The 15,832-nt window shown below is 45.6% G+C and overlaps 1 pseudogene; it reads left to right on the top strand.

Annotated features, from left to right (window-relative positions):
• The window catches only part of LOC127924117 (NT-3 growth factor receptor-like), a 65,498-nt pseudogene that overhangs the window by 48,181 nt on the left and 1,485 nt on the right, over positions 1–15,832 (top strand).

Raw genomic sequence — 15,832 nt, 5'->3', positions numbered from 1 at the left:
TGATCTGGTTAATGTTTCTCTCTCCAGAGTCCATGGTCCAGATGGCCAGCCTCTACATACTGTATAGATGAAGGTTAATGTTTATCTCTCTCCAGAGTCCATGGTCCAGATGGCCAGCCTCTACATACTGTATAGATGAAGGTTAATGTTTCTCTCTCTCCAGAGTCCATGGTCCAGATGGCCAGCCTCTACATACTGTATAGATGAAGGTTCATGTTTCTCTCTCTCCAGAGTCCATGGTCCAGATGGCCAGCCTCTACATACTGTATAGATGAAGGTTAATGTTTCTCTCTCTCCAGAGTCCATGGTCCAGATGGCCAGCCTCTACATACTGTATAGATGAAGGTTAATGTTTCTCTCTCTCCAGAGTCCATGGTCCAGATGGCCAGCCTCTACATACTGTATAGATGAAGGTTAATGTTTCTCTCTCTCCAGAGTCCATGGTCCAGATGGCCAGCCTCTACATACTGTATAGATGAAGGTTAATGTTTCTCTCTCCAGAGTCCATGGTCCAGATGGCCAGCCTCTACATACTGTATAGATGAAGGTTAATGTTTCTCTCTCTCCAGAGTCCATGGTCCAGATGGCCAGCCTCTACATACTGTATAGATGAAGGTTAATGTTTCTCTCTCTCCAGAGTCCATGGTCCAGATGGCCAGCCTCTACATACTGTATAGATGAAGGTTTATGTTTCTCTCTCTCCAGAGTCCATGGTCCAGATGGCCAGCCTCTACATACTGTATAGATGAAGGTTGATGTTTCTCTCTCTCCAGAGTCCATGGTCCAGATGGCCAGCCTCTACATACTGTATAGATGAAGGTTAATGTTTCTCTCTCTCCAGAGTCCATGGTCCAGATGGCCAGCCTCTACATACTGTATAGATGAAGGTTAATGTTTCTCTCTCCAGAGTCCATGGTCCAGATGGCCAGCCTCTACATACTGTATAGATGAAGGTTTATGTTTCTCTCTCTCCAGAGTCCATGGTCCAGATGGCCAGCCTCTACATACTGTATAGATGAAGGTTATGTTTCTCTCTCTCCAGAGTCCATGGTCCAGATGGCCAGCCTCTACATACTGTATAGATGAAGGTTAATGTTTCTCTCTCCAGAGTCCATGGTCCAGATGGCCAGCCTCTACATACTGTATAGATGAAGGTTAATGTTTCTCTCTCTCCAGAGTCCATGGTCCAGATGGCCAGCCTCTACATACTGTATAGATGAAGGTTTATGTTTCTCTCTCTCCAGAGTCCATGGTCCAGATGGCCAGCCTCTACATACTGTATAGATGAAGGTTAATGTTTCTCTCTCTCCAGAGTCCATGGTCCAGATGGCCAGCCTCTACAGACTGTATAGATGAAGGTTTATGTTTCTCTCTCCCAGAGTCCATGGTCCAGATGGCCAGCCTCTACATACTGTATAGATGAAGGTTTATGTTTCTCTCTCTCCAGAGTCCATGGTCCAGATGGCCAGCCTCTACATACTGTATAGATGAAGGTTAATGTTTCTCTCTCCAGAGTCCATGGTCCAGATGGCCAGCCTCTACAGACTGTATAGATGAAGGTTTATGTTTCTCTCTCTCCAGAGTCCATGGTCCAGATGGCCAGCCTCTACATACTGTATAGATGAAGGTTTATGTTTCTCTCTCCAGAGTCCATGGTCCAGATGGCCAGCCTCTACAGACTGTATAGATGAAGGTTAATGTTTCTCTCTCTCCAGAGTCCATGGTCCAGATGGCCAGCCTCTACATACTGTATAGATGAAGGTTAATGTTTCTCTCTCTCCAGAGTCCATGGTCCAGATGGCCAGCCTCTACATACTGTATAGATGAAGGTTAATGTTTCTCTCTCTCCAGAGTCCATGGTCCAGATGGCCAGCCTCTACATACTGTATAGATGAAGGTTTATGTTTCTCTCCTCCAGAGTCCATGGTCCAGATGGCCAGCCTCTACAGACTGTATAGATGAAGGTTTATGTTTCTGAAGATCCAGAGTCCATGTCCAGATGGCCAGCCTCTACAGACTGATAGATGAAGGTTTATGTTTCTCTCTCATGTCCATGGTCCAGATGGCCAGCCTATACATTTGGACTGAGAGATTTGAAGGTTTATGAACCCTCTCCAGAGTCCATGGTGATCCAGCCTCTACAGACTGTATAGATGAAGGTTAATGATTCTCTCAACAGAGTCCATGTCCTGGCCAGCCTCCAGACTGTATAATGATTCATAATGACTCTCTCCAGTCCATGGTCCAGATGCCAGGGTCTACATACTGTTGATGAAGGTTTATTTTTCTCTGGTCTCTCCAGAGTCCAGGAACCTTCAGATGGCCAGCCTCTACAGACTGTATAGATGAAGGTTAATGTTTCTCTCATCCAGAGTCCATGGAGATGGCCAGCCTCTACAGACTGTATAGATGAAGGTTTATGTTTCTCTCCCTCCAGAGTCCATGGTCAGATGATCCAGCCTCATACTGTATAGATGAAGGTTAATGTTTCTCCCTCTCCAGAGTCCATGGTCCAGATGGCCAGCCTCTAGCATACAAATACATGAAAATCAGATTTCCAGACCATGGTCCAGGCATGACACAGCCTCTAAAACAACAAAGATGAAGGTTAATGTTTCTCAGGTCACCAGAGTCCATGGTCCAGAGGCAGCCTTACATACTTCATTTCTGAAGGAAAATGTTTCTCTTTCTGAGAGTCCATGTTGACATCTAGTGGAAGCCTCTAGGAACTGTAAGATGAAGGTTAATGTTCTTACCATAGAAATCCATGGTCTGATGGTTTGCCTCTAAATACTGTATAGATGAAGGTTTATTTGTTATACTCTCCAGAGTCCAGGTCAGATGGCCAGCTTCTGACAGTTTTAGAAATGTCAATGTTTTCTCTCCAAGTCCATGGTCCAGATGAGCCTCTACATACAATAGATGAAGGTTAATGTTTCTCCCTCTCCAGGTCCATGGTCCAGATGGCCAGCCTCTACATACTGTATAGATGGAAGGTTAAAATACTGCTCCAGAGTCCATTTCCAGATGGCCAGCCTTTTTCAACTGTATAGATGAAAAAGATGTCCTCCAGAGTCCATGGTAGTGGCCAACCTCTACATACTGTATCCATGAAGGGCGTAGTGCCCCTCTTCCAGAGTCCAAATGGTCAGCCTCTACCATAGATGAAGGTTTATGTTTCTCCCTCTCCAAGTCCAGTAGACCAGATGGCCAGCCCCTCTTGAAAATGAAGGTTGATGTTTCTCTCTCCAGAGTCCATGGTCCAGATGGCCAGTCTACATACTGTATAGATGAAGGTTTATGTTTCTCTCTCCAGAGTCCATGGTCCAGATGGCCAGCCTCTACATACTGTATAGATGAAGGTTTATGTTTCTCTCTCTCCAGAGTCCATGGTCCAGATGGCCAGCCTCTACAGACTGTATAGATGAAGGTTAATGTTTCTCTCTCCAGAGTCCATGGTCCAGATGGCCAGCCTCTCATACTGTATAGATGAAGGTTTATGGGGGCTCTCCAGAGTCCATGGTCCAGATGGCCAGCCTCTACATACTGTATAGATGAAGGTTTATGTTTCTCTCTCTCCAGAGTCCATGGTCCAGATGGCCAGCCTCTACATACTGCCTCTTGAAGTCCATGGTCCAGATGGCCAGCCTCTACATACTTGCATAGATGAAGGTTAATGTTTCTCTCTCCAGAGTCCATGTGCCAGAAGTAAACCAGTGAGGCAGTCCACGAGGGGCTGTATAGATGAAGGTTAATGTTTCTCTCGAAAGAGTCCATGGTCCAGATGGCCAGCCTCTAATACTGTACAGATGAAGGTTTATGTTTTCTCTCCCAGAGTCCATGGTCCAGATGGCCAGCCTCTGAATACTGTATAGATGAAGGTTTTTTTCTCTTAACCAGAGTCCAGGCCAGATGGCCAGCCTTTATTTGTATAGATGAAGGTTAAGTTTCCTTTCTCCAGAGTCCATGGTCCAGATGGCCAGCCTCTACATACTTATAGATGAAGGTTTATGTTTCTCTCTCTCCAAAGTCCATGGTCCAGATGGCCAGCCTCTACATACTGTATAGATGAAGGTTTATGTTTCTCTCTCCAGAGTCCATGGTCCAGATGGCCAGCCTCTACAGTACTCTCTCCAGAGTCCATGGTCCAGATGGCCAGCCTCTACATACTGATAGATGAAGGTTAATCCAGTCTCTCTCCAGAGTCCATGGTCCAGATGGCCAGCCTCTACAGACTGTATAGATGAAGGTTAATGTTTCTCTCTCCAGAGTCCATGGTCCAGATGCTATGATCCTTGTGGGGGGCCATCCCTGTTAAACTGACGGAGAGCTGGGTCTGTCCAGATGTTAGACATCGCTATCAGATCTCAGCCGGGAGATTGTGTACCTGGCCTCCAGCACTTTGTCCAGAGACCTGGCCACCAGGAACTGTCTAGTGGGCAACGGGCTGTTGGGAAGATAGGACACAGTGGGATGTCCAGAGACATCTACAGCACAGACTACTAGAGGTAAGGACTCATGTCCTGGATGGACTATAGCATTTGGACTGAGAGAGTTTGATGGTTTATGAACCCTGTGCCTTTAACTCCTTAGTGATCCCTTCCCCGTCCTGGTAGGGATTGATTGGTTAACATCCAGTGAAATTGCACCAAATTCACAAACAGAAATATTCATAATAAGACTTCATAAAACATAAGGATAGGAATGATGATGGTGTCTATGAATCCTTGACAGTTATGTTAACCATTTGGTTCTGGAGCTGAGTCTACCTCCCTGTTTCTTCCTTTATTTAATCCTGCTGGTTATCATCAGAATAGAGCAACTTTATTTATCCAGGTGCAGTGTCAGATTTAACAAGGCTTCCGGGGAAAGTCAGACGATTATCTGAGGACAGCGCCCAGCATACAAACACATGAAAATCAGATTTCCAACCAGCCAGGCATGACACAAAAAGTCAGAAATAACGAAAACAACAAAGTAAAACAAAGATGAGTTCCAGGTCACCTGGGTGAGTCACATGGAAGAGCAGGGCTAGTCTTCATTTCTCAAAGGAAAACATCAACCAATTCTGAAGACTGTTGACATCAGTGGAAGCCATAGGAACTACAAGCAGATTCCTATCAAAAGGTCTTACCATAGAAATCTAATGCAAAACAGATAGACCTAAAAAAAAAAAAAAAAATCCCAGGTTGGTTTGTGCTTGGGGTTACGCCTGCCAACTCAGTTCTGGGGATACTCTAGATGGTTATTATTCTGACAGTTTTAGAAATGTCAGAGTGTTTTCTATCAAATCTAATAATGATATGCATATCCTAGCATCTGGGCCTGAGGGCAGGCAGTTTACTTTGGTTACAGGCCTGGGGAGAGTCTAGCCCAAAGAAGTTTTCAATCCTGAGGAAAAAATGTCCTTATATGATTTATCAAACCTGTGAGGCAGTCCAGAGGGTTATAGTGCCCTCTTGAAGTAAACATAGTGAGGCAGTCCACGAGATGTAGTGCCCTCTATCAGTAAACCAGTGGGAGAGTCTAGATGGGGCGTCAGGCCTGGGAAGTAAACACAGATGGTTATCAGGCCTGGGGAGTGTCTAGAAGTTAACAGGTGCGGCAGTCCAGATGGTTATCAGTGCCCCTCTTGAAGTAAACACAGAGGCAGTCACGAGGGGAGAGTCCCCTAGAAGTAAACACAGTGGGGCAGTCCACGAGGGTTATAGTCCCCCTTGAAGTAAACACAGATGGGGCAGTCCACGGGGAGAGTGCCCCTCTTGAAGTAAACACAGGGAGGCAGTCCACGAGGGTTATCAGTGCCCCCTGGAGGAAGTCTACAGGAGGCAGTCCACGAGGGGAGAGCCCCTCTAGAAGGTTAATCAGTGGGGCAGTCCACGATGGTTATGCCCTCTTGAAGTCACAGTGGGGCAGTCCACGAGGCGTAGTGCCCCTCTTGAAGTAAACACAGCCCTGGGGAGAGTCCAGAGGGGCGTTTATCAGTGCCCCTCTTGGAGAGTAAACACAGTGAGGCAGTCCACGGGGAGGTCTAGTTCCCTCTTGAAGTAAACACAGTGGGGCAGTCCACGAGGGGGCGTTTATCAGTCCACGAGGGGGCGTAGATGCCCGGGCAGTCCACGAAGAGGAAGCTGCCTATGTCAACCTGGTTATTGTTACAGGCCTGGTGAATTTCTGTTCTTCCCCAAAACCTCACGTAATGAACGGTGAGGAGACATCTGAAATGTATATATATATTTTTTTTATTTAACCAGGTAGGCTAGTTGAGAACACCTTTATTTAACCAGGTGGGCCACCTTATTTAACCAGGTGCCAGTTGAGAACAAGTTCTCCATTTAACTCAGGCCTGGGGAGATAAAGCAAAGCAGTGCAGTACACGTGTGTGGCGCCTGTAACTCCTTTGATCAAGTCATCCTTTAAATGGGAGAGTCTAGATGGTTATCAGCCCTGGGGAGAGTCTAGATGGTTATCAGTCCTGGGGAGAGTCTAGATGGTTATCAGTCCTGGGGAGAGTCTAGATGGTTATCAGTCCTGGGGAGAGTCTAGATGGTTATCAGGCCTGGAGAGTCAGATGGTTATCCCTGGGGAGAGTCTAGATGGTTATCAGGCCTGCGGAGAGTCTAGATGGTTATCAGTCCTGGGAGAGTCTAGATGGTTATCAGGCCTGAGGAGAGTCTAGACGTTTATCAGTCCTGCAGAGAGTCTAGATGGTTATCAGTCCTGGGAGAGTCTAGACGGTTATCAGGCCTGGGGAGAGTCTAGATGGTTATCAGCCCTGGGGAGAGTCTGGGAGACGATGGTTATCAGTCCTGGGGAGAGTCTAGATTTATCAGTCCTGGGGAGAGTCTAGATGGTTATCAGCCCTGGGGAGAGTCTAGATGGTTATCAGGCCTGGGAGAGTCTAGATGGTTATCAGTCCTGCGGAGAGTCTAGATGGTTATCAGGCCTGGGGAGAGTCTAGATGGTTATCAGTCCTGGGGAGAGTCTAGATGGTTATCAGGTCCTGGGGAGAGTCTAGATGGTTATCAGTCCTGGGAGAGAGTCTCCTGGGGAGAGTCTGATGGTTATCAGGCCTGGGGAGAGTCTAGATGGTTATCAGGCCTGGGGAGAGTCTAGACGGTTATCAGTCCTGGGGAGAGTCTAGACATTTATCAGTCCTGCAGGAGAGTCTAGATGGTTATCAGGCCTGGGGAGAGTCTAGATGGTTATCAGGCCTGGGGAGAGTCTAGATGGTTATCAGGCCTGGGGAGAGTCTAGATGGTTATCAGGCCTGGGGAGAGTCTAGATGGTTATCAGTCCTGGGGAGAGTCTAGATGGTTATCAGTCCTGGGGAGAGTCTAGATGGTTTATCAGTCCTGGGGAGAGTCTAGATGGTTATCAGCCCTGGGGAGAGTCTAGATGGTTATCAGGCCTGGGGAGAGTCTAGATGGTTAGAGTCAGGCCCTGGGGAGAGTCTAGATGGTTATCAGGCCTGGGGAGAGTCTAGATGGTTATCAGGCCTGGGGAGAGTCTAGATGGTTATCAGGCCTGGGGAGAGTCTAGATGGTTATCAGTCCTGCGGAGAGTCTAGATGGTTATCAGGCCTGGGGAGAGTCTAGATGGTTATCAGGCCTGGGGAGAGTCTAGATGGTTATCAGCCCTGGGGAGAGTCTAGATGGTTATCAGGCCTGGGGAGAGTCTAGGTTATGGTTATCAGTCCTGGGGAGAGTCTAGATGGTTATCAGGCCTGGGGAGAGTCTAGATGTGGTTATCAGTCCTGGGGAGAGTCTAGACGTTTATCAGTCCTGGGAGAGTCTAGATGGTTATCAGGCCTGGGGAGAGTCTAGACGTTTATCAGTCCTGGGGAGAGTCTAGATGGTTATCAGGCCTGGGGAGAGTCTAGATGGTTATCAGGCCTGGGGAGAGTCTAGATGGTTATCAGGCCTGGGAGAGTCTAGATGGTTATCAGGCCTGGGGAGAGTCTAGACGTTTATCAGTCCTGGGAGAGTCTAGATGGTTATCAGGCCCTGGGGAGAGTCTAGATGGTTATCAGGCCTGGGGAGAGTCTAGATGGTTATCAGGCCTGGGAGAGTCAGATGGTTATCAGGCCTGGGGAGAGTCTATGATCAACAGCCTGGGAGAGCCTATCAGGCCTGGGGGAGAGATCAGTAGATGGTTATCAGGCCTGGGGAGAGTCTAGATGGTTATCAGGCCTGGGAGAGTCTAGATGGTTATCAGGCCTGGGGAGAGTCTAGATGGTTATCAGTCCTGGGGAGAGTCTGGATGGTTATCAGGCCTGGGGAGAGTCTAGATGGTTATCAGTCCTGGGGAGAGTCTAGATGGTTATCAGTCCTGGGAGAGTCTAGATGGTTATCAGGCCTGGGGAGAGTCTAGATGGTTATCAGTCCTGGGGAGAGTCTAGATGGTTATCAGTCCTGGGGAGAGTCTAGATGGTTATCAGGCCTGGGGAGAGTCTACATGGTTATCAGTCCTGGGGCTTTCCATGAGTTACTAGATGGTTATCAGTCCTGGGAGAGTCCAGATCTAGAGTCTGGTAATCAGGCCTGGGGAGAGTCTAGATGGTTATCAGTCCTGGGGAGAGTCTAGATGGTTATCAGTCCGGGAAGAGTCTAGATGGTTATCAGGCCTGGGGAGAGTCTAGACGTTTATCAGGCCTGGGGAGAGTCTAGATTACAACAGTAACATCAGGCCTGGGGAGAGTCTAGATGGTTATCAGTAACCCAGGGAGAGTCTATGATTACAACAGGCCAGAGTCTAGATGGTTAGCCATGGGAGAGTCTTCATAGATGGTTAACAGATGGTGCTGTCCATCAGGCCTGGGGAGAGTCTAGATGGTTATCAGGCCTGGGGAGAGTCTAGATGGTTATCAGTCCTGGGGAGAGTCTAGATGGTTATCAGGCCTGGGGAGAGTCTAGATGGTTATCAGTCCTGGGGAGTGTCTAGATGGTTATCAGCCCTGGGGAGAGTCTAGATGGTTATCAGGCCTGGGGAGAGTCTAGATGGTTTCAGGACCATGGGAAGAGTCTAGATGGTTATCAGGCCTGGGGAGAGTCTAGATGGTTATCAGTCTGGGAGAGTCTGGATCAGGCCTAGGAAGAGTCTAGATGGTTATCAGTCCTGGGAGAGTCTAGATGGTTATCAGTCCAAGAGTCTAACAGTAACCATGGGAGAGTCTAGATGGTTATCAGGCCTGGGAGAGTCAGATGGTTATCAGGCCTGGGGAGAGTCTAGATGGTTATCAGTCCGGGGAAGAGTTGTTGATGGTCAGGCCCATGAGTCTAACAGTAACATCAGTCTTGTTGGCTGTAGATGATTATCAGTCCTGGGGAGAGTCTAGATGGTTATCAGGCCTGGGGAGAGAGTTTATCAGGCCTGGGGAGAGTCTAACATCAGTCTTGAGTCTAGATGGTTATCAGTCCTGGGGGAGTGATGATCAGGCCTGGGGAGAGTCTAGATGGTTATCAGGCCTGGGAGAGTCTAGATGGTTATCAGGCCTGGGGGAGTCTAGACATCAGGCTTGTAATCAGGCCCTGTCCGTGATTACAACAGTAACATCGGTCTTGTTGATGCTGTCAGGACTGTGATTCAGTCAACAGTAACATCAGTCTTGTTGATGCTGTCTATGATTACAACAGTAACATCAGTCTTGTTGATGCTGTCCATGATTACAACAGTAACACCAGTCTTGATGCTGTCCATGATTACAACAGTAACATCAGTCTTGTTGATGCTGTCCATGATTACAACAGTAACATCAGTCTTGTTGATGCTGTCCATGATGACAACAGTAACAGTCTTGTTGATGCTGTCCATGATTACAACAGTAACATCAGTCTTGTTGATGCTGTCCATGATCAACAGTAACATCAGTCTTGTTGATGCTGTCCATGATGACAACAGTAACATCAGTCTTGTTGATGCTGTCCATGATTACAACAGTAACATCAGTCTTGTTGATGCTGTCCATGATTACAACAGTAACATCAGTCTTGTTGATGCTGTTACAGGACCGTGATTACAACAGTAACATCAGTCTTGTTGATGCTGTCCATGATTACAACAGTAACATCAGTCTTGTTGATGCTGTCCATGATTACAACAGTAACATCAGTCTTGTTGATGCTGTCAGGTCTTGTTGATGTGATTACAACAGTAACATCAGTCTTGTTGATGCTGTCAGGACCGTGATTACAACAGTAACATCAGTCTTGTTGATGCTGTCCATGATTACAACAGTAACATCAGTCTTGTTGATGCTGTCAGGACCGTGATTACAACAGTAACATCAGTCTTGTTGATGCTGTCTTGTTGATGATTACAACAGTAACATCAGTCTTGTTGATGCTGTCCATGATTACAACAGTAACATCAGTCTTGTTGATGCTCAGTCCATGATTACAACAGTAACATCAGTCTTGTTGATGCTGTCCATGATTACAACAGTAACATCAGTCTTGTTGATGCTGTCCATGATTACAACAGTAACATCAGTCTTGTTGATGCTGTCCATGATTACAACAGTAACATCAGTCTTGTTGATGCTGTCCATGATTACAACAGTAACATCAGTCTTGTTGATGCTGTCCATGATTACAACAGTAACATCAGTCTTGTTGATGCTGTCCATGATTACAACAGTAACATCAGTCTTGTTGATGCTGTCCATGATTACAACAGTAACATCAGTCTTGTTGATGCTGTCCATGATTACAACAGTAACATCAGTCTTGTTGATGCTGTCCATGATTACAACAGTAACATCAGTCTTGTTGATGCTGTCAGATGATTACAACAGTAACATCAGTCTTGTTGATGCTGTCCATGATTACAACAGTAACATCAGTCTTGTTGATGCTGTCCATGATTACAACAGTAACATCAGTCTTGTTGATGCTGTCCATGATTACAACAGTAACATCAGTCTTGTTGATGCTGTCCATGATTACAACATGATTACAACAGTAACATCAGTCTTGTTGATGCTGTCAGGACCATGATTACAACAGTAACATCAGTCTTGTTGATGCTGTCCATGATTACAACAGTAACATCAGTCTTGTTGATGCTGTCCCATGATTACAACAGTAACATCAGTCTTGTTGATGCTGTCCCATGATTACAACAGTAACATCAGTCTTGTTGATGCTGTCCATGATTACAACAGTAACATCAGTCTTGTTGATGCTGTCCATGATTACAACAGTAACATCAGTCTTGTTGATGCTGTCCATGATTACAACAGTAACATCAGTCTTGTTGATGCTGTCCATGATTACAACAGTAACATCAGTCTTGTTGATGCTGTCCATGATTACAACAGTAACATCAGTCTTGTTGATGCTGTCCATGATTACAACAGTAACATCAGTCTTGTTGATGCTGTCCATGATTACAACAGTAACATCAGTCTTGTTGATGCTGTCCATGATTACAACAGTAACATCAGTCTTGTTGATGCTGTCCATGATTACAACAGTAACATCAGTCTTGTTGATGCTGTCCATGATTACAACAGTAACATCAGTCTTGTTGATGCTGTCCATGATTACAACAGTAACATCAGTCTTGTTGATGCTGTCCATGATTACAACAGTAACATCAGTCTTGTTGATGCTGTCCATGATTACAACAGTAACATCAGTCTTGTTGATGCTGTCCATGATTACAACAGTAACATCAGTCTTGTTGATGCTGTCCATGATTACAACAGTAACATCAGTCTTGTTGATGCTGTCAGGACTGTGATTACAACAGTAACATCAGTCTTGTTGATGCTGTCCATGATTACAACAGTAACATCAGTCTTGTTGATGCTGTCCATGATTACAACAGTAACATCAGTCTTGTTGATGCTGTCCATGATTACAACAGTAACATCAGTCTTGTTGATGCTGTCCATGATTACAACAGTAACATCAGTCTTGTTGATGCTGTCCATGATTACAACAGTAACATCAGTCTTGTTGATGCTGTCAGTAACATCAGTCTTGTTGATGCTGTCCAGATTACAACAGTAACATCAGTCTTGTTGATGCTGTCCATGATTACAACAGTAACATCAGTCTTGTTGATGCTGTCCATGATTACAACAGTAACATCAGTCTTGTTGATGCTGTCCATGATTACAACAGTAACATCAGTCTTGTTGATGCTGTCCATGATTACAACAGTAACATCAGTCTTGTTGATGCTGTCAGGACCGTGATTACAACAGTAACATCAGTCTTGTTGATGCTGTCAGGACTGTGATTACAACAGTAACATCAGTCTTGTTGATGCTGTCCATGATTACAACAGTAACATCAGTCTTGTTGATGCTGTCCATGATTACAACAGTAACATCAGTCTTGTTGATGCTGTCCATGATTACAACAGTAACATCAGTCTTGTTGATGCTGTCCATGATGACAACAGTAACATCAGTCTTGTTGATGCTGTCAGGACTGTGATTACAACAGTAACATCAGTCTTGTTGATGCTGTCCGTGATGACAACAGTAACATCAGTCTTGTTGATGCTGTCCATGATGACAACAGTAACATCAGTCTTGTTGATGCTGTCCATGATTACAACAGTAACAGTCTTGTTGACTGTCCGTGATTACATGATTACAACAGTAACATCAGTCTTGTTGATGCTGTCCATGATTACAACAGTAACATCAGTCTTGTTGAGGCTGGGTTTCTGTCCATGATTACATCAGCTGATGTAAAGGGCTATATAAATAAATTTGATTTGATTTGATTTGATTTTTGATGCTGTCAGGACCATGATTACAACAGTAACATCAGTCTTGTTGATGCTGTCAGGACTGTGATTACAACAGTAACACCAGTCTTGTTGATGCTGTCCGTGATTACAACAGTAACATCAGTCTTGTTTCTGATGCTGTCCATGATGACAACATAGTCCTGTTAACTGTCAGTCTTGTTTAGGCCCATGATAATATAGTCCTGTTAACCTGTTCTAAGTCACACAGCGCTGTACTAATATAGTCCTGTTAACCTGTTTCAGGTCGGAGGTCACACAGCGCTGTACTAATATAGTCCTGTTAACCTGTTTCAGGTCAGAGGTCACACAGCGCTGTACTAATATAGTCCTGTTAACCTGTTTCAGGTCGGAGGTCACACAGCGCTGTACTAATATAGTCCTGTTAACCTGTTTCAGGTCGGAGGTCACACAGCGTTGTACTAATATAGTCCTGTTAACCTGTTTCAGGTCAGAGGTCACACAGTCCTGATTAGCGTCTTGTTGATTGTACTAATATAGTCCTGTTAACCTGTTTTCAGGTCAGAGGTCACACAGCGTTGTACTAATATAGTCCTGTTAACCTGTTTCAGGTCGGAGGTCACACAGCGCTATACTAATATAGTCCTGTTAACCTGTTTCAGGTCGGAGGTCACACAGCTATACTAATATAGTCCTGTTAACCTGTTTCAGGTCGGAGGTCACACAGCGCTATACTAATATAGTCCTGTTAACCTGTTTCAGGTCGGAGGTCACACAGCGCTATACAATAACATCAGTCCTGTTAACCTGTTTCAGGTCTAATATAGTCCTGTTAACCTGTTTCAGGTCGGAGGTCACACAGCGCTATACTAATATAGTCCTGTTAACCTGTTTCAGGTCGGAGGTCACACAGCGCTATACTAATATAGTCCTGTTAACCTGTTTCAGGTCGGAGGTCACACAGCGCTATACTAATATAGTCCTGTTAACCTGTTTCAGGTCGGAGGTCACACCATGTTGCCGATCCGCTGGATGCCCCTGAGAGCATCATGTACAGAAAGTTCACAACAGAAAGTGACGTTTGGAGCTTTGGTGTCATCCTCTGGGAGATCTTCACCTACGGGAAGCAGCCGTGGTTTCAGCTGGCCAACAACGAGGTATACTGTAGGGCTCTAGTCAAGAGTAGTGGACTATTGAGGCAATAGGACGCCATTTCAACTCACATTAGTATTGGTGGTCTGAAGTCAAGAGGTCTGAAGACAAGAGTAGTGACTATATAACACATTTAGGAGCACCCCTAGTGTCTATATAACACATTTAGGAGCACCCCTAGGAGCACCCCTAGTGTCTATATAACACATTTAGGAGCACCCCTAGGAGCGCCCCTAGGAGCACCCCTAGTGTCTATATAACACATTTAGGAGCACCCCTAGGAGCACCCCTAGTGTCTATATAACACATTTAGGAGCACCCCTAGGAGCACCCCTAGTGTCTATATAACACATTTAGGAGCACCCCTAGGAGCACCCCTAGTGTCTATATAACACATTTAGGAGCACCCCTAGGAGCACCCCTAGTGTCTATATAACACATTTAGGAGCACCCCTAGGAGCACCCCTAGTGTCTATATAACACATTTAGGAGCACCCCTAGTGTCTATATAACACATTTAGAGCACCCCTAGAGCACCCCTAGTGTCTATATAACACATTTAGGAGCACCCCTAGGAGCACCCCTAGTGTCTATATAACACATTTAGGAGCACCCTAGGAGCACCCCTAGTGTCTATATAACACATTTAGGAGCACCCCTAGTGTCTATATAACACATTTAGGAGGACCCCTAGTGTCTATATAACACATTTAGGAGCACCCCTAGTGTCTATATAACACATTTAGGAGCACCCCTAGTGCACCCATAGGAGCACCCCTAGAGCACCCCTAGTGTCTATATAACACATTTAGAGCACCCCTAGGAGCACCCCTAGTGTCTATATAACACATTTAGGAGCACCCCTAGGAGCACCCCTAGTGTCTATATAACACATTTAGGAGCACCCCTAGTGCACCCTAACACATCTAGGAGCACCCCTAGTGTCTATATAACACATTTAGAGCACCCCTAGGAGCACCCCTAGTGTCTATATAACACATTTAGGAGCACCCCTAGAGCACCCCTAGTGTCTATATAACACATTTAGAGCACCCCTAGTGTCTATATAACACATCTAGGAGCACCCCTAGTGTCTATATAACACATTTAGGAGCACCCCTAGGAGCACCCCTAGTGTCTATATAACACATTTAGAGCACCCCTAGGAGCACCCCTAGTGTCTATATAACACATTTAGAGCACCCCTAGTGAGCTATATAACACATCTAGTAGTGTCTATATAACACATTTAGGAGCACCCCTAGGAGCACCCCTAGTGACTATATAACACATTTAGGAGCACCCTAGGAGCACCCCTAGTGTCTATATACCCCTTTAGGAGCACCCCTAGTGTCTATATAACACATTTAGAGCACCCCTAGGAGCACCCCCTAGTGTCTATATAACACATTTAGAGCACCCCTAGTGTCTATATAACACATTTAGGAGCACCCCTAGTGTCTATATAACACATTTAGGAGCACCCTAGGAGCACCCCTAGTGTCTATATAACACATTTAGGAGCACCCCTAGTGTGTCTATATAACACATTTAGGAGCACCCCTAGTGTCTATATAACACATTTAGGAGCACCCCTAGTGCACCCCTAGGAGCACCCCTAGGAGCACCCCCTAGTGTCTATATAACACATTTAGAGCACCCCTAGTGTCTATATAACACATTTAGGAGCACCCTAGTGTCTATATAACACATTTAGGAGCACCCCTAGTGTCTATATAACACATTTAGGAGCACCCCAGTGTCTATATAACACATAGAGCACCCCTAGTGTCTATATAACACATTTAGGAGCACCCCTAGGAGCACCCTAGTGTCTATATAACACATTTAGGAGCACCCTAGTGTCTATATAACACATTTAGGAGCACCCCAAGGAGCACCCCATAGGAGCACCCCTAGTGTCTATATAACACATTTAGAGCACCCCTAG

This window comes from Oncorhynchus keta, unplaced genomic scaffold (genome assembly GCF_023373465.1).
Source record: "Oncorhynchus keta strain PuntledgeMale-10-30-2019 unplaced genomic scaffold, Oket_V2 Un_contig_3684_pilon_pilon, whole genome shotgun sequence".
Lineage (NCBI taxonomy): Eukaryota > Metazoa > Chordata > Actinopteri > Salmoniformes > Salmonidae > Oncorhynchus > Oncorhynchus keta.
This window is presented reverse-complemented; position numbering and strand designations above follow the sequence as displayed.